General features: G+C 34.0%; 1 protein-coding gene across 19 annotated transcripts in view; it reads left to right on the top strand.

Annotated features, from left to right (window-relative positions):
* LINGO2 (leucine rich repeat and Ig domain containing 2) overlaps positions 1 to 19,968 on the top strand; it is a 441,629-nt gene that overhangs the window by 151,298 nt on the left and 270,363 nt on the right. Inside the window, exon 8 of one of the 19 annotated variants that reach the window (XR_006196003.1) lies at positions 4,398 to 4,505. The exons of the other annotated variants lie outside the window; for them this stretch is intronic. The gene's annotated coding sequence lies outside the window, so the exon portion shown is untranslated. Of the gene's footprint in view, positions 1 to 4,397; positions 4,506 to 19,968 lie in introns of those variants that run through there. 19 annotated transcript variants of the gene reach the window in all.

Here is a 19,968-nt window from a genome sequence, read left to right as displayed (position 1 = left end):
ACAAAAATATTAGGCTTCCAATTGGAAGAGGCTGAATGTATATATCCTACCACAATCATATATTTTGGTTTAAGTTAATCTCAGCTAATTCTTATTTTATCCTGATTAAATCTCAAGTTTAGGAACCTCTGTTGATTTTACAAAAGATAAATTGTGTATATTCTAACTAGCAGATTCAGTCAGGATTCTGGTACCAACACAAGGAGGATCAGGTAAGCAGCACCCTTTACACCCTTTACAGCACCTGAACAAAGCCTTTTCTCATTAGGGCATGTTCTACATTGCATGCATACAGATTAATTCCAGAAAAGGTAAAAAATTTTAAATAATAAAATAAAAACAAAACCCATACACATCTACCCAGAAGACAAATAAAGGTGATATGGGACCAAATCTCCTGTGAATTTTGACCTTAAAACTTAAATTTCTTAACTTATGAAATATTCAATACATTTTTTGAAAAGTCAAAAACATGCATGCTTAAGCTTCCAGGCTTCAGAAGAAAAAAGTAATTCCTCTTGGATATGACTTAGACACATCGTAGAAGCTTTGCTATGGTTGGCAAGTCAGTGAACATACAGATGAGAAGGGGAAAAGTAATACCCCAATGACTGTCAAAGATGTTCCATGTTGTAGTTCACAGCTTCTGTTAGGCTGTGGAATTCAGATTTATTTCTAAACCTCTCTGAAAAAGCTCTCTGGTGAAACAACTATTAATCTCAACAGACTGGGAAAAAATTCCTAGAAGATATTTTTAATGAAGCATACATAAGAAGCCTAAGTTGGGCAGAATATTAAAGAAAGAGTTGCAAATTCTAATGGTATTAGGTGTGTGTGTGTGTCTTCAATAATGTTTAGGCCAACAGTTTTCTGTAATGGTATTTTAATATATTTATGTACAAATAGGTAGTATCTAATTTAATTTTAGATATCTTACATTTATGTTAGTAGAGACCTTTGTTCTCGATTTTCACTTTTGGGAAAAATAAGGTAAGAGTCATAAGAGTGGTTCCTCTGTTACAATGGAAGACAAATATTTTTCTCTTTTCTTATAACCCTTAATTAGAAATATATTTTTTCAGGAAGCATTTTTACTTCAGTGAACATAGCAGCTTTATTCAATATTTTTCTAGCCTTTGTATTTGTGAAGTACTTTAAAATGAGCTTGATTAGACACACACTCTATCATTGAAGAAAAGAATCAATACAGGATATCGTTTGCACTTGACAGATAGCACAGATGCATCATCAAAAGGATGTATTTATTAGGAAAGAGGTTAAGTTGCCTGTTCAAGTTGGTCTTCCGAGTCAATGGAAGACAAGGGTACACAACTTGTTACCCTGTAGCTTTTAGTGTATTGCCTTGTTGCTTAGCTCTATGTCTCTTTTCATGTATTAGTCAACAACACTATAATTATCACGAATGGTAATTGCACACCAATAATTCATCTTCAAATGCAAGTACATAAAAGGATTAATGTTACACAGGCTCTACAATATTAAGAAGGAAAGGTCACTAAATGATGTATTAAAAGAATCATGATAACACACCAACAAATTAAGCCCAACAGGAGAGATCAACATTTGTTGAATAAACCTAATAAAGTCTTGTAGTTTATTGATGTTGCTCTTCCACTGGGCAAAAATAGCTCTAGGATAAGGTAGAGAGACAATAAATAATCAAGTGGATTAGAGAGTTGCCAAAACACAGTGGAGATCAAGGTAGCTCAAAGTAAAGTTGTAAGTACAAATTTTAATATATCCATCATTGCCAAAATGTTATCTCAGTTTTGGAATTATTAAAGACCGCTCTCCTGCAGGCTAGAATGGTGTTCTATCTTGAGGAATACTTTTAAATGACCGGGGGACATATAAATGTAATACCGTATGCCTGATATAGAAAAAATGGTATGTCGAAAAGGTGCTCTAAAGGTTTTGTTTTATATTAAGTGTGCATTAAGTCAAATAAGTCTAAGATAGGTTCTATGCTATTTTAACATGTAAGATCAAAATGAATTCTACTTCCAGACTTCTAATCCAAAAAACTATATAAAGATAATGACAAAAATATTTCCACCAGTGTGTTGATTGCCAAATTTATTCCAGAACAAAAACAAAAATTAAAAAGCAACCTAAAAGTCCAACATAAGGATTGATTACATAAAAGATACTTTTTGTATGATGCAATAATATGCAGTCATTCACAATTATGCTTATGAATAATTTAGTGACCTAGAAAGATGTTCCTCACAATAAATTAACTAAAAAACATAAATTAAAAAGGCAGAACAAAAATTGTACAGAGCTGGATATTTTATATCTTTCCATTTTCTATATGTGTATCTAAAAATTCTGGGAGGAAATATACCAAAATATCAAGACTTTTTAAATTTTTTAATATAGTACTTATTTATTTATTTATTTTGAGAGAGAGAGAAAGAGAGAGAGAGAGAGAGAGAGCATGAGCAGGGGAGGGGCAGAGAGAAAGGGAGAGAGATAATCTGAAGCAGGCCCCATGCTCAGCACAGAGCCAGATGCCATGCTAGATCTCATGACCATAAAATCATGACCTGAGCTGAAATCAACAGTCAGATGCTTAACCAAATGAGCCATCCAGGTGCCCTACCAAACTTTTAAAAGGCTTTTTGTGAACTGTTTATTCTATTTTTATTCCTTTATATATCTTCTAAATTTTCTACAATGAAAATAAAATGTAACTTTAATCAGCCTAAAACAATTAATATTTTTACTTTGTTATTGTCATTTTAATGAATTGTTTCAGTTTCTCAAGTATGTCAACTTTGTTCTTTGGTGCTCTCTGTTTTTTCTGTCTGCACTGTTCTTTTCCTATTCTCATGGCTGGTTACTTTATATCATTTTAGGACCGTGCCCAAACATCACTTTCTCAGTGAAACTTTACAAAGCTGCTCTATGGAATGTACCCTGCCACCATCATTCTTATTCCATTATCTTCATTTTCTTCATGGAACTATCTAAAATTATATCATTAACCTATTATTTAATCTAATTCTTTGTTTAGTGTCTGTCTTTTGCATTAGTAAACAAATATATGAGGGCAGCAGGAAACTTCTGTCTTGTTAATTTTAAGTCCCCACGTCCTAGAACCCTATCTGGAATAAAGGAGGCACCAAATTCATATTTGTTAAATAAAAGGAGGTAATGTTAAAAATTAAAACTTTACAATGTGTATATAATAACAATCAGGTATATTGAGAAGAAAGGGACTAACGTAAACCTATTCTGTTTTGGCCATTGGTAAGGCAAAACCCATCTTACTTTTGAAGGAGAATATGAACGTTAAGAAATTTTAAAAATGAAGCAAAGAATGAGGATAGCTCATAAAATTAATGTCAGGAAGTCCTATTCAGATACTGAAGTCAGGTCACAAATCTGTCTCTAAATCATTGCTCCATATCTTTCCATGTTGGGTGATGGACCCCTTTGCAGATCCAACAAAAAATCGGAAACATTTTCTCAGAAAAATGCTCATGCATATTTGTAATATACATGATGTTTTGCTCACAGTTTCTGCAGATTCACAGAGCATTCTAATGGTGCATGAATTATACAATAAAAGCTACTTCTCTGTCCTATCTGGGAAACATAATAAGTTATAAAGTTTGGGATCCATTGAGTTAAAAATCCTCAAGAAGTTGAGGGGCACCTGGGTAGCTCAGTTGGTTGAGTGTCCAACTCTTGATTTTGGCTCAGGCTGTGATCTCAGGGTCGGGAGACTGAGCCTCATCTCTCTCTCTCTCTCTCTCTCTCTCTCTCTCTCTCTCTTCCCCCCCTTCTCTCTCCCTGTTCACCTCTCCCCCCACTCTCTCTCACTTTCTCACTCTCCTTCCTCTTTCTATCAAAAAATAAAATTAAAAACAATTCTTCAAAAAGTTGAAATTACATCTAAGAAAAGAGCAAATGTTCCACTTTAGCCTCTCAGAGAGAGCACACATCGCACATATGAGCACAGTTAGCTGTTACTATCTCTAGGCTAGGAAATGGAGTTGCAATGCTAAGGAACTTGCCAAATTGGAGAACCAGCAGAGTTGTGTTAGAAGCAAAGTCAGAGAAGAATGTCTGTCCCACTACAGCAGGTCAATAAAAGTTTCATGGAAAAGATGGCATCTGAGCTGTATCTTGAAGAGTGATCATAATAATAAAATAATAGCTTGTGTTTATCGAGTACATTGCAAGTACTAGGCACTTTATTAAGTGTTTTACATATATCATATTTCCAAATCCTCACAATAATCCTAATTTCAAGGAAAAGTGAAACAGAGAGATTCAGTAATTTTCCCCAGAATATTCAGCTAATAAATGGTAGAGCAGAGCTTCAAGCCAGTCTGAAGCTGGCTCATCTTTCTTTGTCATTGTAGAGTACTGCTATCCAGAAGAGTAAGATCTGAATCGCTAGAGAAGAAGGCCAAGAGACATTCCCAGTGAGAGGATGCTTTAACACCTGCACAGATGTTACTATAAGTCTAGAAACAGCTAAGTAATTTTGAGTGCTAAAAACACAACACAACAGAATTAATTAATTCCCTTGCGCTATATGGAAATCTATTTTTACAGCTATTTTGACATAAAATTGATAAAAAGAAGTACCATTTTTCAAGATAAGTAATGGAGGGACTCTAGTAAATGAGGAACTCTAGTACATTTTGATTTTACATTAATTTATGTATTAGATATGGTATTCCATAATGTAAAATGGTTGTTTGAGTGACAGCCTTCAGGGAACTGTATCTTCTAGACAAAAGTAAATTTTGTCTTTCAGTAAAAGGACAAATTCCCTGGCACCTTTATAAATAGGTTAAAAGATTGGTATGATGGAAGTGAACCCTCTCATGGAATTTAAAGTGCCTTTAAAAGCTATCAATTGCCACAAACTATAAGGTTTTTCTTCATTGAGTGTCATGATGATGTAGTCTTCTACTAGATGTGAAATAAATACATATATGTCTATCTTTTATCTAGGCAGGTAAATCAAGTGCCCTAAAAGGTTGTCTATTTATTCTCAAAAACTGGTTGTAGTGTATTAAGAAATAGTTGAGAGAAAATAGGGGCAACCTTTGTGCACATTTTAGTTATTTTTAAATGCCATTTTATTGCCATATTCTAATAATACAGTGGAAACAGCACCCAAATATAAGTGTTTTTTCATATAATCTAACACATTTTAGAATTAATTATAGTTCTATTAATATTAATGTTAATAATAGCTAGAATTTATTAAGTAACTATTATGTATTAGGAAGTATGCCAAGCACTTGAGTGTATTATAATTTAGTTTCTAAAATTATGCTCTGAGGTTAGCTTTTTATTATCCTTTTATTAGCAAATGAGGACTCTGAGAATTGAGATCCAGAAAGTCATGCTAGGGCCCTGAGGCCACATGGTTAGAGTGGTAGAAATGGCATTTGGCCCCAGGTGAGACCCCAAACCCTGGGATTTTAACTCCTAGCATCTTAATCAACCATGTCATTTGAATTTAAGAGTTTCTTCATTTAACATTTATTTACCTTCCAAGAGAGACTACTAAACCATGGTTACACAAATATAATGCAAGTAAGAGGAAACATTTAACTTACTGCTGAGAATACTTAGGAATATATTTACTTCTTGATTGGGTGAAGGAAATAATCATGTTTCCTTGCTCACCTATGATGACAGATTATCATACATTTAAAAATCATTGGCATACACCAGTCTTTGTTTTTAATTTCTACAAGGTCAGGGGTCATGCCTTCTATTTCTTTTGTGACATATCATTGTGTTTGGTACAGTACCTTGCAGAGTTAAAGCATTCAAAAAAAAAAAATGTTTGTTGACAGCTTTCTCATTGGGCACCTGTCAGTAGCCTACAGTGTACTTTTTCAGATTTAATGAAACCATACTCTTGTAAAAAAAAAAAAGTGCATCTATTCTAATACCCCTTGAAAATCTATATACGTACTATAGTGACTTGAAAACATTCATTAATTTTTCTCTGCTTTGTTTTCTCACCTGTTTATTGACGAAAATAATAACTGTTTTTTTAGCAAGTTGAAACATGAGGCAGTTTCTTAGATAATTGCTCTGAAAATGCTTACTAGTTGCTTACCTTTCACTTCAACAGGTAGCTTATTAAAGTTTTAGTCTTTAAACACTAGCTTCTTTTGTTTACTTTGCATATGTGAAATTGAGACCATCTATTAATGTTTTTTCTGTAAATTAATGTCCAATCTACATTATGATTTTGTTGTAGTTGTAACAGCCTCCATATTGACATAAGTGAATACCAAGTGACCTGGAGTCCCTCATCCAGTGCTTCTACTACTCGGTATATACCTCAAATTCTCCATTATTAATTTCCTAACTGGCATAAAGAAAGAGGGGGTGCCTGGGTGGGTCAGTCAGTTAAGCCCCCAACCTCAGCTCAGGTCACAATCTTGCAGTTTGTGGGTCTGAGTCCCTCATTGAGGTCCTAGCCCCACATTGAGCTCTGTGCTGGCAGTGCAGGATCTGCTTGGGATTCTCTCTCTCCTCTCTCCCCCTCCCCTACTTGTGTTCTCTCTCTCTCTCTCAGATGAATAATCTTAAAAAAAAAGGAGTTGAAGGAGATCATTTCCAAGGTTTTTAAAGGGTAATATTTTCTAATACTATTACATTATATACTCTGCATATTTATGTTACTGTATATAGTAAATATAGTATTATTTTCACTGACTATTGTGATTTGATTGGATTTCTTAAGATACAACTCATGATTCAAGGTCAGAATAATGTTGGCTTAGAGTGAAAATATGTTCTGCTGAATTCTCTCAATTATGGTTTCTATTTTTTAAATCATTTATACTTTGATTTGTGAATTTGGGCATTAGGCTTAGGGGTGCAATTTAGTTGTTCTAAGGACGTTTGAAAAGTGGTATGCTATCTTCAAGTAAGACATTTACATGATTTGTTTTAAAATTTGTTGACTACAGCTTCTTAACCTCCATTTTGTCTATATAATAATCTCTGTATAAACCATTTCAAATGTTCTTTAGAAACATAAAAATATCTATTTAAAAATTACCATTATAAATGTTTGTGCTTGTTCTGAAAATTCCAGAACATATGAAATTACCTAATCGCTGAGAGATCTAAAATTTTAGAGTGGATTTAACTCCACATTTTATGGAAAATAGAGAAACAGGTATGAGGAGATTAAGTGAATTGTTCAAGGTCACATAGCTATTGAGTGAATAAATTTGAATCTCCTAACTCTAGGAGTGCCTGGGTAGCTAAATTGGGACTTCAGCTCAGGTTATGTTCTCACAGTTTGTGAGTTTGAGCCCAGGATGAGGCTCTGTGCTGACAGCTTTGAGCCTGCTTTGGATCCTCTGTCCCCCTCTTTCTCTGCCCTTCCCCTGCTCGTGCTCTCTCTCCTTCTCTCTCTTTCTCTCTAAAAAATAAAAAAAAAAAAAAACATTAAAAAAAAAGATCTCCTAACTCTCTCCAGCATTTCTTCCCTCTACAATCTTTCCCATAATCTCTAGCGTATTTTGCATCTCTGTTGTTTGGGATATACATATTTAGGATACACTGGGATATATTGCTATGTCTTCTTGAGGGATTCACCCTTTTCCCTTATATAATGTCCCTCTTGGTTTTGATTTTTTTTATTCTTAACTTAAATGTATCTGTCATTAATATACATTAGTGTCATATATTATTATATTATATATTGTATGTAATGTATAATATATTAATATACATAAAAATGGAATTAATATACACATCTAAATGAAAATTAAACTCCTTATCTCTTTAGGACAAGAAGTAGTTTTACAACTACCCTGAGAAATTTAGGCTCCTTCTTATTTTTTTCTTTTTTCAAAATTTGTATTGACCCTTACAGAAAGAGAGAAGGCACCTTATTACAGGATACTTTGGATTTGTTTCCACACCACCACAATAAAGTGAGTCAAGTGAATTTTTTTGTTACCCAGTGCACATATAAGTTATTTTTACCCTATACTATAGTCTTTTAAGTGTGCAATGGCTTTATGTTGAAAAAACAACTTATATACCTTAATTAAAAATATTGCTAAAAAATGCTAACCATGCCTCAATGTTGATGGCTACTGAATGATGATGGTGGTGGTTGCTGAAGTTGGGGCAAATTCTTAAAACAAGACAACAATGAAGTTTGCTGCATTGACTTTTTCTTTTCATAAGTAATTTTTGCAGCACGAAATCCTGATTAATAGCATTTTACCCATGGTAGAACTTTAAAAATTGGAGTGAATCTTCTCAAAGTTTGTTGCTGCCTTAGCAATTAAGCTTTTGTGTTATTCTAAATTTTTGTTGTCATTTCAACTATCTTTAAGCATCTTCACTAGGAGTATATTCCATCTCAAACAAATCACTGTTTTTGGTCATCCATACAGAGAAATTGTCATTCATTAAAGTTGTATCATGGGATTGCAGCAATTCAGTCTCATATTCAAGCTCCACTTCTAATTCTACTTATCTTGCTATTTCCACCACAACTTCACTTACTTCTCCACTGACGTTTTGAACCCCTCTAAGTTATCCATGGGTTTTAGAACAAACGTCTTCCAAACTCCTGTTCGTGTTGATAATTTGACTTCTTCCCATGAATCACAAATGTTCTTAATGGTATCAGGAATCCTTTCCAGAAGGTTTTCAATGTACTTTGCCCAGATCTATCAGAAATCACTGTCCATGACAACTATAGCTTTACAAAATGTATTTCTTCAACAATAAGACTTAAAAATTGAAGACTCCCTGATCACTGGGCTGCAGAATAAGAGTTGTGTTAGCAGGAATGAAAATAACATGAACCTCATAGTACATCTCCATCAGAGCTGTTGGGTGACAGGGTGACAGGAGAGGGAGAGAGATGGGGGAACAGCTCAATGGTGGAGCAGTCAGAACACACACAGCATTCATTGATTAAATTTGCCTTCTTATACGGGCATGATTTTTGATGCCTCAAAACAATTACAGTAGTAACATCAAAGATCATGGATTATAGATCACCATAACAAAAATAATAATAATGAAAAAAGTTGGAAATATTGTGAGAAATACTAAAATGTGACACAACTACATAAAATGAACAAATGCTATTAGAAAATGGCACTGATAGATTTCCTCAATGCAGGGTTGCCACAAACCTTCAATTTGTAGAAAACAATATCTGTGAAGCACAATGAAATGAAGCACAATCAAATAAGATAAGCCTGTACTGCCAGGTGGAAGTGAAATCCAAGTTCCTCATGTGGCCTATATTGACCCTGATGGGGAGAGCTCCTCAATACTGCTGAACAGGGTGGGACTTCCAGCTGACCATTTGGTCTCCACTGACACCATGGTGGGGGTGGGGGTGGCCTCATCACCACTGGATAATGACGAAAGTCCTGACACTCCACTAGTCCTCTTATGATACCCCCTCAAGGGGAAGGGGACTGATACCTCATTACTTCCACATAGGAGTGAAAGTGCAGATTCCCCACGTGACCTCCACTGGCATCACGATTTACTGGCAAGGATGAGAATCTCAGCCTCCTACTTGATCCTTTTCTGACACACCTCTGGCAAGGATGTTTGGTGTCTTTTTATAACCTCTCAAGATGGAAGCCTTGTTTCCTCATTCAGCCTTTACTGGCATGAGTGGAGATAGGACTATAGACGTTTCCGTGGTGTTGGCTGGAATAGAGCAGTTACTTTTTATAAGTTTCTTGCCTTGTGAAGCTGCCCCTTTCCTGGCCTTTTCACTAGAACGAAGACCTTTGATGGAGCTTTTTTGTTTGTTTTTTTGTACCTGTTGGTATTTCTGTGTTGCCATTTTCTTCAGTTCCAAGTGTGGGATATCTAAGGTGAAAAGAAAACCCAGGGAACTCACCATGATGTTAAATTCTGGGCCAATCTGACTGTTCTCCACCATTCACAGAGTTATGTTTGTTTTGTGTATATGCCATGGACAAATAGAGAAAAGTACATATACTCCTTTTTCCCAGAAGGAGAAGTCTATCTGCATATTTTGAAAATAGTGACATGAAGGTCATTTGTGTTATAAAGACTCAAAACGATGTTACTAATATCCAGAAATTCCCAAAACACTGCTTTCCTAACCACTGAATTTTAAGGCCCATGAGGTCAGGAGCTATGAGTTTTACTCACTCTTGGGCAACTTTCAGTCCTTTGTTGTTGGTGTAAAGACAAAACATTTTCTTATCTTTATAATCAAGTTTTTCATATCTGAGAGTGAATGTTGAAGTGGAAGACAATCGGCATGGCACCCAAATGTTGCCCTTCCATTACAATATTTGTAGCACTCTTCTTGAAAACTTAAGATAATTGTTTGATCCAGGGAAAGGTGGCCCCCTTTTGCTTGATTAAAATTACTTATTCCTTCTATTACTTCAAAGAAGAATTTAAAAGTAACACTTTTTAAAAATATAAAGCAAGTCAAGTTAATGATAATGATAGGGGAAGAATTTTTACTTCTGACTAAAAGAATGATACTCGTCTTTTTCTTTAATGAGAACAGTAAGTAGAAATAATTATTCATGCATGCTTGCCATCTCATTTAGCATTGATATAAAATTCTCTCCAATAAAACTCAAGTGGGATTTTTTTTGCAAGGTTGGACTTTAGGAGGTTTATTATTTCCATTAGGCTGTGGAATTTGATTATTTAATCAACCTACTTCAATCCAGAAAAAAATCTCTTATGGCCCATTAATTTAAAGAACCTTCTTTGTAAAGCACATGATTATGAAATGAAAAAAAAAAAAGCAGAAAAAAATTAAGGATTGTCCTTATCGCTTCCCTTCCTTTGACTCTTATTCTTTGTTTTAAAGAATTCTTCTTGCAATTCACTTGCCGTAAGCTCATTAAATACACTCCTAGCCATGGTGATTCTAGCATCTTGAATAATAAAGATTAATATGCTGATCCAAATTCAGTTACTGGCCTGAGCATATCAAATATATTAAACTTCCTTTACAGCATAAGAAGTGTATTTCCACCAGAAGAAATGTACATTTCTGAGTTTAATTCATCTAGAGGATTTTGAGTAAAAGTTTAAGATTTTCCTATGGTTAAAATAGCCACATGAGCCAAAGTGAATTTACATATAAACATTATATATACACATATATCTTATATATGACATCCTATAATACATATGTATGTATATATGATGTGTATATATATATATATATATATATATATATATGTACATGTATATATGTATAAGAGGTTGAAAAAGCATTTTCCAAAGTATACTGTGCTTCCTTTTTTTTCCTAAAAAAATATCTTCCTGAGAATCATGTTAGTAAATATATAACTGTGTACATTAGTGACTATACATGTTTGAGGTGGGGTAAGAGGTATTCTAAATGACAACGTAGTTACTTATGTTTACTTACTGTTTAGCTATGCCATTAATAGATGACTTAGATTAATAATACCATCTCCAAGCTTGGGATTCCCAAAGTTAACTGAAGCCAGACATTTAATTCTAGTTTGTTTATAGAAATTGCTGTTTCTCGGGGCACCAGTGTGGCTCGGTTTGTTAAGCGTCCGACTCTGGGTTTTGGCTCAGGTCATGATCTCATTGTTTTGTGAGTTTGAGGCCTGTGTCAGGCTCTGTGATGGCAGTGCACAACCTGCTTGGGATTCTCTCTCTCCTTCTCTCTGTGTCCCTCCCCCGCCCCCATGCTGTTTCTCTCTCTCTCTCTCAAAACTAAATAAACAAACTTTAAAAAGAAAAAGAAAAAAAATTGCTGTTTCTCAACACTAGCATGGTTAAATGAGAGACCTATGTTAAGAGACTTTACTTGCTGAATCAACACAGGAACTTTTAATAAACACTAAAAGGAAGTAACTGTATATACCAACATATCAACTCACACCCAGTCCTATTCTATAATGACAAATACCATTTTATTTTCCCTTCTTCATCAAATCAGGCATAATTTATGTGTGTAAATTATGAGATTTCCCAAAGGATTTCACGTGAGGTATTTGGGATTGCCCTTCCTTTGTTTCCCATATATCACCTTAAAGGCAATGTCATCATGCCAAATATACGTAAGCATCTGATAATTTGACTTAAGATTTGTCGTGGAGTTCGTGTTGTCAAAAAATTTCAAAAAGGAAGAGGGTGATATGTTTAGATGTCCAAACTCACTATATCTCAAGTTTGTTCAATTAATTAGGTCATCTGTCTTGTTTTGCAAAAGATAGAGCAGAGGACAAAGGTATTAGGAAAATATATGTTGTTTATATCAGTGGAGATATGACACACATATATTTTACATGTCATAGTGTCTCTCTTATGAGAAATGTAAGCCCCTAATTTGTTCTCTTGATTATGGAATCATAAAAGACTAAAGCTAGGTTTGGATGGCCCTTAGAAGTACTTCACATTGAAAAAGGGTGACTGGCTATCAACAGTCACAGCAGTGAAACTAACACAGACTTCTTTCCAACTAACATTACCTTTCAGCTGTTTGTTCATGCTGAGTTTCTTGCAAAAGATGCCATATAGGAAAGAAACAATTTTATAGAATCATCTGTTATGATGGGCTTTGAATTTGAGAATGTATGCACATATTACATGTATTTATACATATAATGAGGAAGAGGATGTGTGTTGATTTTATTCTGTTTACTTTTATTTAAAATATAGACATTAAATATTAACATTGAAAATATTACGGAACCAAATAAGTGTAAAGGATCGGGTTAGACATAAGTAAAGCATGAGATGTATCCTCTTGCCTAACGCCTAGCAATCAGAATATTTTGGGTCTTTTCATGATAAGATGCTTAGCATCTTATACTGATCATTGAAACTGAGTGTCTTGATGGTTTCGTCTGTAAAATGGAGGCAACAGCCCCTTTTCTTTATTTACCTTACAGAGACATGGTGAGGGATAATAGGACTTTTCAAGGAGTTTCTCAAAAACCATTATAGAGTTTTACTGTATCTGGGAATATGTCCTTTGAAACCCATTGGAGAAGAGAGTGTTAGGTGTCTTAGAACTTAATATATCTTATCCTGGTTTCCAAATGTAAGAGATGGCTGGAGACCATAATCTTGTTTTCTCTTTAATTTTAGAAATTAGGATAATTGCTAGGGGCACCTGTTGAATCAGTCGGTTGAGCATTCGACTTTTGGTTTCCACTCAGGTCATGGTCTCGCAGTTCCTAAGTTCGAGCCCCACATCCCACTCTCTGCTGTCTGCCTGTCAGCGCAGAGCCTGCTTCGAATTCTCTGTCCCCTTCCCTCTGCCCCCACACTGCTTGCATTCTCCCAAAAATAAACAAGTATTTTTTTTAAATTTAGGATCATTCCTAAATCCCAGATTTCTACACTTCTTTTTAATAAAAAATATCAAAAATTTCTTTAACATTTTAGAATTCTTCAGTGTTTATACTTTTTAAATACCAATAGAAAACTAGTTTTCCCACATCACTATTCTAAAAGTTCAGATTTTCTTGGAAGTGGCATATCAGTGAATGGCTTCTGCAAAGGCGAAAATCCTTTCTCCTTTATGCTCTGCTTTAAGCATATATCCTGAACTCCTTTCTCTTGCTGACCTCCTTCACCCTGTAATTCAATGATATCCTTGCATATCTTTACTGTTTTTATTTGGTCATAGGGGTGGTATCATTCCTTTTCCCCAAGGCTAACCACTTTGTCTCATTTTCCTCTACCCTCAAATTTTCTGCTGCTCAACACTGATCTGTTTTCCTAACTACATATCAAGATCTCCATGTTATGTGTCCTTACCTCCTTATATGATAGGTAAGGAAGAAATGTGTGCTAAATAAATAATGATCACAGTTGAAATTCTGATTACTTATCAGAAATACATGATTTGTTTCAGTAGTTAAGTTTTTTATCTTCCTGATTTGTTAGTCTAACTGGTTAAAAGCAAGCAAAAAAATATGATGGGTACCATTTTGATTTCAAAAATACATACTTAACACACTTAAGATTAACTGTGGAAGATTTATGTGGAGTAGTATCTAGAAAAAGCATAACGGACAGGCATACAAGAAATAAATGGGTATACAAAGGCATTTCCTGTACGGGACGAAGATGTTTTATAAATGTAAATTATTTCCAAATTAACTTGTAGATGTATCGCAATTCAATTAAAATCTCAATAAATATTGTGTTTTTCAACCATGTAAAAATTATTAATATAAAAACTGGGTGGTGATATACAACATATTTTAAATTAGTAAGATGAGGATTTGTCCTATCAAACCACATGATAAAGCTACAGTAGTTAAACTATAAGATATTAGGTTAAAAAAGATACTTGGCCCAGAAATAGACTTGATAGAATGATTTTATGTATGATAAAAACGACATCTATTCTCTTTTACATTCTAGTTTAGGAATCTGTGTATGCTTTTAATTTTTGAGTAGCTTTCCTAGTGGAGTATACCTGTTTTATTTTTAAAGAATCAGTTCTTGAATTCATTTATCAATTCAACTTTTTCACATTTTAATTAATTAGCTTCTGTATGTATGTAAATATTTTGTTATTAATTTTTATTGCCTTAAGGTCAGATCACTGGCTTCTACAAGGTGTTCTTTTCTGGAACTCAATGAATTTATTTTTATTTTGCAGTAGATTATTTACAGTTTTTATTAATGGTCTATAGACACATGAAAAGGTGAATTATCTATTAGGATTGTACATAATTCAACATTTATGTCATCAATCTTATTAAAATTTTATGACCTCATTTCTCATTTTTTATTTGGTCTATGCAAAAATTGAAAGAGAATGTATTAAATTTTCTAATGTATTTCTGTTTAATTATCATTGTGTTTTTTACAGTTTTGCTGCATACACTTTGATGTTAAGTTACTGAGCTCAGAAGTTTTGTGACTTACATCATTAGGGTATTTTCTTTTTATTTATATACCTCTTTTGTGTTGACTGTGTATTTGCATTATTTTTTTATCTAAAATTATATGCCCACTCCTAGTGTTTTTGCTGTTCTTCTTTACTTCTCTGATATTTGTCCCTACTTTTTTTTTTTTGAAGTTTGTTTTTGAGAGAGAGACAGAGAGAGAAAGAGGGAGAGGCAGAACATGAGTGGGGGAGGATTAGAGACAGAGGGAAAGAGAGAATCCCAAGCAGACGCCCTGCTGCAGGGCTCTTTCTCATGAACTGAGAGACCATGACCTGAGCTGAAATCAAGAGTTGGGTGCTTAACCGACTGAGCCACTCAGGCACCCCATGTCCCTACATTTATTTTAAGTAATTTCCTTATAAACCACATATATTAAGTTTACTTTCCTTTTTCCTTCTAAAGGTATCAGAGACTTTTACTAGGAAATTTAACACATGTTGATTGTCATAACCCAAAATTGTTTGCTTTGTTTTCAATATTTTAGAAAGTATGTATGAACTTCTCTCCTTAACTTTTTATTTTAAAAATCACATTTTTTAGTGAAATAAGAACAAAAATGATATTTTCTAACCTGTGTTAGTGGTAAGAGGAGGTGTTTTGTATACTTTTACTTTCCTCATCCTATTCTTTGTAAGTATGTATGTTTAGAGTTCCAAAATATTTTTAAATTACTGTTTTCAAATATGATTCTAAGAATTTTGACATATATTTATTCTCATACACATCTTCAGCTACTTTAAGATTTACCTAAGTAGTTTTTATATTTATCACAAATCAGTGTATAACATATCTACCATTTTTAGTTCAGATTACATTCTCAATCTCCTTGAATAGGTTCAGGTAGTATTTTAAAGAATGATACACAGATGTAATACTTCCTGAACTTTTGCTTTATCTGTGAATATCGCTATACTGCTATTAATATAAATAATAACTTTCTAGATATAAAGTTTTAAATCCCAACATTTTCCCCTGAGGAATTAGAGGTACTTAAACCAAAAGAAGGAATATATGTGTGGGATAAAGTCATGATATTGTTGTGTGCAAAAGGGATTAGAGTTAGTCTGTATAATTCCACAGGGCAAAACTAAGATCAAAGGGTAGAAACTATATAGGAAGTTGGCTGAGTAAAAAAGTTGATCTCTTTAACACACAGAGCTTTCTAAAGACAGAAGCAGATCTATCTTAGAAATTCATATAATATAGTACAAGTATTACTGCAGTGACTTGTTGCCTTTCTCTCAAGATACTGTGCAGGGGAGTTTATGCTAGATGATTTTAAGAGGAGGGAAACTTTTCCTTGGATAATTACCTGACTCCAAAAATAATGCTCAGTAAATTATATTTGGATGGAATCTAGATGAGTCTTGCTATACATTGAGTATTTATTTATTTATTTATTTATTTATTTATTTATTTATTTATGAAGCATAATAAAGCCATCATTTCTCTGGGTAATTAATAAATAGCCTATTATTTGTCAGAGTGTCACACGCTTTTGCTACATGGTGAATGGGGAAGGCTTGCATTTCAGGTATTCTGTAGATGCTATGGCACCTTTACCTGCCATTTGTCCTGAGCTCTCCTTTGAATGCCACGTGATGGTAAGCTATGCATCCATAGTGCTCACACTGGAATCCCCAGAAGGATTATAACCAAAACAAAAGCCCTCTGGTGGAAGATCTGTTTGTAACTCCATTGCATAGTATGTGGCCGTTAACTAGAGGGATTCTAAACAGTTCTTTTAGGAGCCATTTTATGCTTTTTTGTTTTTAATTGCTGAGTTTCGAATGTTACTTGAGTGTGTAGTCTAAATATTTAATGTTTAACATAGACAAAAAAAATAGAGAGAGCTGCTTTTATTGTTAAGGAATGTATACCAGCCACATAGAAGGGAAAAATAGAACAAGAATATAGAATCCGAATTTCCATTTTAGAGAAGGGTAGCTAAATATGCAGTGCACCATTCTCACTTTTAAATATGACATAAATTATAGCTGGACCAGATGGCTTGAAAGAACCTAGAGGAAAATGATAAAGAGATGTTGAACTTCTATTTTTTTTTTTTCCTTTCTGGGCTCCTACTCTATCTGCCCTATACAGGAGGGTGGCCATGATAAAGGAGGACCAAAAGTTTATTAGTGTTTAAAAATAGCTTGATGGCTTCAGGGGTCTCTGGACTTTAGTTCCTCTTCTGCCAACTCCTGTTGGATTTGTGTGCATTATCAGAGCTTCACATCCCTCATCTGAAAATTGGAGGGGTTTACCATTAGCTACAATACCATCCACTGACATATTGAGTGCTTGGCTATGTGCCAAGCACTGTGATAAGCACTTTACATGTATTATTATTTCTTGTCTTCACCACAAACCAGTGGGTTAGAGATGTTCCCCAAATGATACTGATTAGAACTTTGACTTGCCTCAGAACTAACCTGTATACCTGAAAACAATTTAAATCTTAAGAACCCTATTTATTCTAAAATTTTAGGAGAAATTGACCTAGTACTTACGAATGCTGATAATGCTTTAAATTGCCTATTTCTGAGGAAAACCACCGATGAGCTAACCATATTGTGCCTGAGTCATCCAGCGTTCTTTGACCACTAAGGGCCTTTGGTCTAATCTCCTGACATTCCATTTCTGTGGCTGTTTGTTTAGTTTGGTTTGGTTTTTAAGAAATTTACACTTTTACTGCATTTAAAACTGTCATTGTTTTCCTTTGGATTGTCATGGTGTTGTGTGTAGAAAGTTATATTTTAGCTATTGTCATAAATGTTGCAACATTTTATCAAATTGCTAGAAAAACACTGTTGGGTTTTTGATCGGCATTATGTCTAACATATACAGTAGTTTGAGGAAATTTGACATCTATAAATATTCTTGAAATATTCAGTCTTACCACCCAGGAACATGACATAGTCCTGTCATTAAGGTGTTTTGAATATTCCCCAATAATATGTTATATCCTTCAGTAATGATATTTTAGATCTAACATATTTCTTATTAATTTATAGGTATTTCATTTTTTTTTCTTGCTATTCTCTTTCTCACCTGCTGGCCCCTTTGCCTGCTCCTCTCCCTGCCCCATCAAATGTGGACATTAAAAAACTTTTGTCTTTTAGTTTCTTAAACTGTGTGATTATGCTCTTTCATCCAGACTGATGATTATAGTCATCACCCATACAAAGGTGATTTCCAGTTTACCCACTGACCCAGGGTATAATTACCTGTAGCCTTCTCTACTAGGTATCATTAGTATCCCAAACTAGGAGTATTCAGAACCTAAACTCATTATTTTATTTCTGAGGATACATTCATACATTTTACTTCCATATTTTGGTTAATGGTTTTGTGATTATCATCTAAATTCAAAATCTTAAGAGTTAGCTTTTCCTTTCCTCTCACTCTCTTTTTCTATGTGCAATCTACAGTCAGGCCTTGAAGCTTTAAGTTAAGTTCTATGATGTTTCCAGCATCCATCCCTTTGTCTCCATTTCCATATAACTACCATCGACTGTCCTGTCCCCAACTCTTATCTGGATTATTGCATTGGTCTTCAAATCGGTCTTCGTGCTTCCACCTTCTTTCCTTCCATCCCAACCAGATTGCCATCTTATTATTCTTTCTATGATATAACACTGGTTCAATCTGTCTTCTACTCGGGGCCATTCAATGGTCTGTAGTAGCTACTTACCTAACTTAGTATTAATTTTCTAATTTAGAAAGCAAGACCTCTTACTCCAATTTCCTTTCCATTCTCCTTTTCAGGTCAGTCTCCTCTTCAAGTCATGATACTATCCTGCAATTGGACTATTCCTTTTCTCTAGAAATGTCTGATAATTTTTATTTCTGTGCCCAATATGGTTATACTCCAGCTGCTCCCTAGAGTACCTTCTTGCTCATTTCTGCCTAGTAAATCCTAGCTTATTTAAAACTGTGTGTTATCTCCCTCTCCTCATATCTTCGTTTTGGAAACTTATCATGGCATGACTCGAATATAACACTGTTTATATAGTTGACTTTTCTCCATTTCTGGATTTTTCAGCTCCTTAACTGTAAAAATTTATCTGACTTACCTCCCATTTTACTCAGTGCTTTGTGTACATTTAGAATCTTCTAAATATTTATTAAACCAAATTAAATAGGCCTAATTATCACAGGAATTGTCTGTGATTCAGACTAAGAAGCAAATGCCTAATTTTGATTGGATTCAAAAGGTGGCTTGGTTAAAATAAAGCCCGCAATAATGCTGATTTTTTTTTCATTTTGTCCCTTCCTAATTCAGGTTTTAATTTAAGGTGAGCAGCTGAAAACCTCTGATTACAAAATCCTGCATGTCAATGTGCTTTTTATAGTTAAAATGAGTTATTTGTTAGAAATGCATCATTGCACCTAGGTATTTGATTCAGAAGCCGTGATTTATGACTTAGACTGGAATTTTATAGGAACAATGTCATATAATACCTGAAAACGCCATTTATTTTCATTCACTATTTAAATTACACTTATACTAAGTTGCAGCAATATTTAAAAAGTAATATTCAGTGCTTCCCTACATTTGCCACACTTTTTATCAGAGTAGAATTGAATTCGAAATTATTGAATGGGAAACATTTCTGCCACAAAAATGTTACTGTTGAATAATTAATCAAATGAGAAACATGTTCAGGTATATATTTTTGTCTTTGTTCTGTGAATTTCATTTTTATTTTTAAAATAAATATATTCATGCCCCTGGATTTTTCCTTTTGAAGTGGGATTTATAACATATCCCAAATCTAAACCCATAGCACATTTTACAAAAGGTAATATAGATACAATTTTCTGATAAATGTTGTGAGGGCCTTTTTTCCAAAATAGATTTAGACTGGAATATTCAGAGATGGACGTGTCTTAGCTAAAGATATTTATTTACTCTGATGGAAATCCAAACAAGGCCTTAGTATATTCTGGAGGAAAGAAACAACCACACTTCATATATATATATATATATATATATATA

The sequence above is a fragment of the Panthera leo genome, chromosome D4 (assembly GCF_018350215.1).
Source record: "Panthera leo isolate Ple1 chromosome D4, P.leo_Ple1_pat1.1, whole genome shotgun sequence".
Taxonomy (NCBI): domain Eukaryota; kingdom Metazoa; phylum Chordata; class Mammalia; order Carnivora; family Felidae; genus Panthera; species Panthera leo.
The sequence above is the reverse complement of the archived record's forward strand: the minus strand, read 5'-3'. Positions and strand labels throughout refer to the sequence as shown.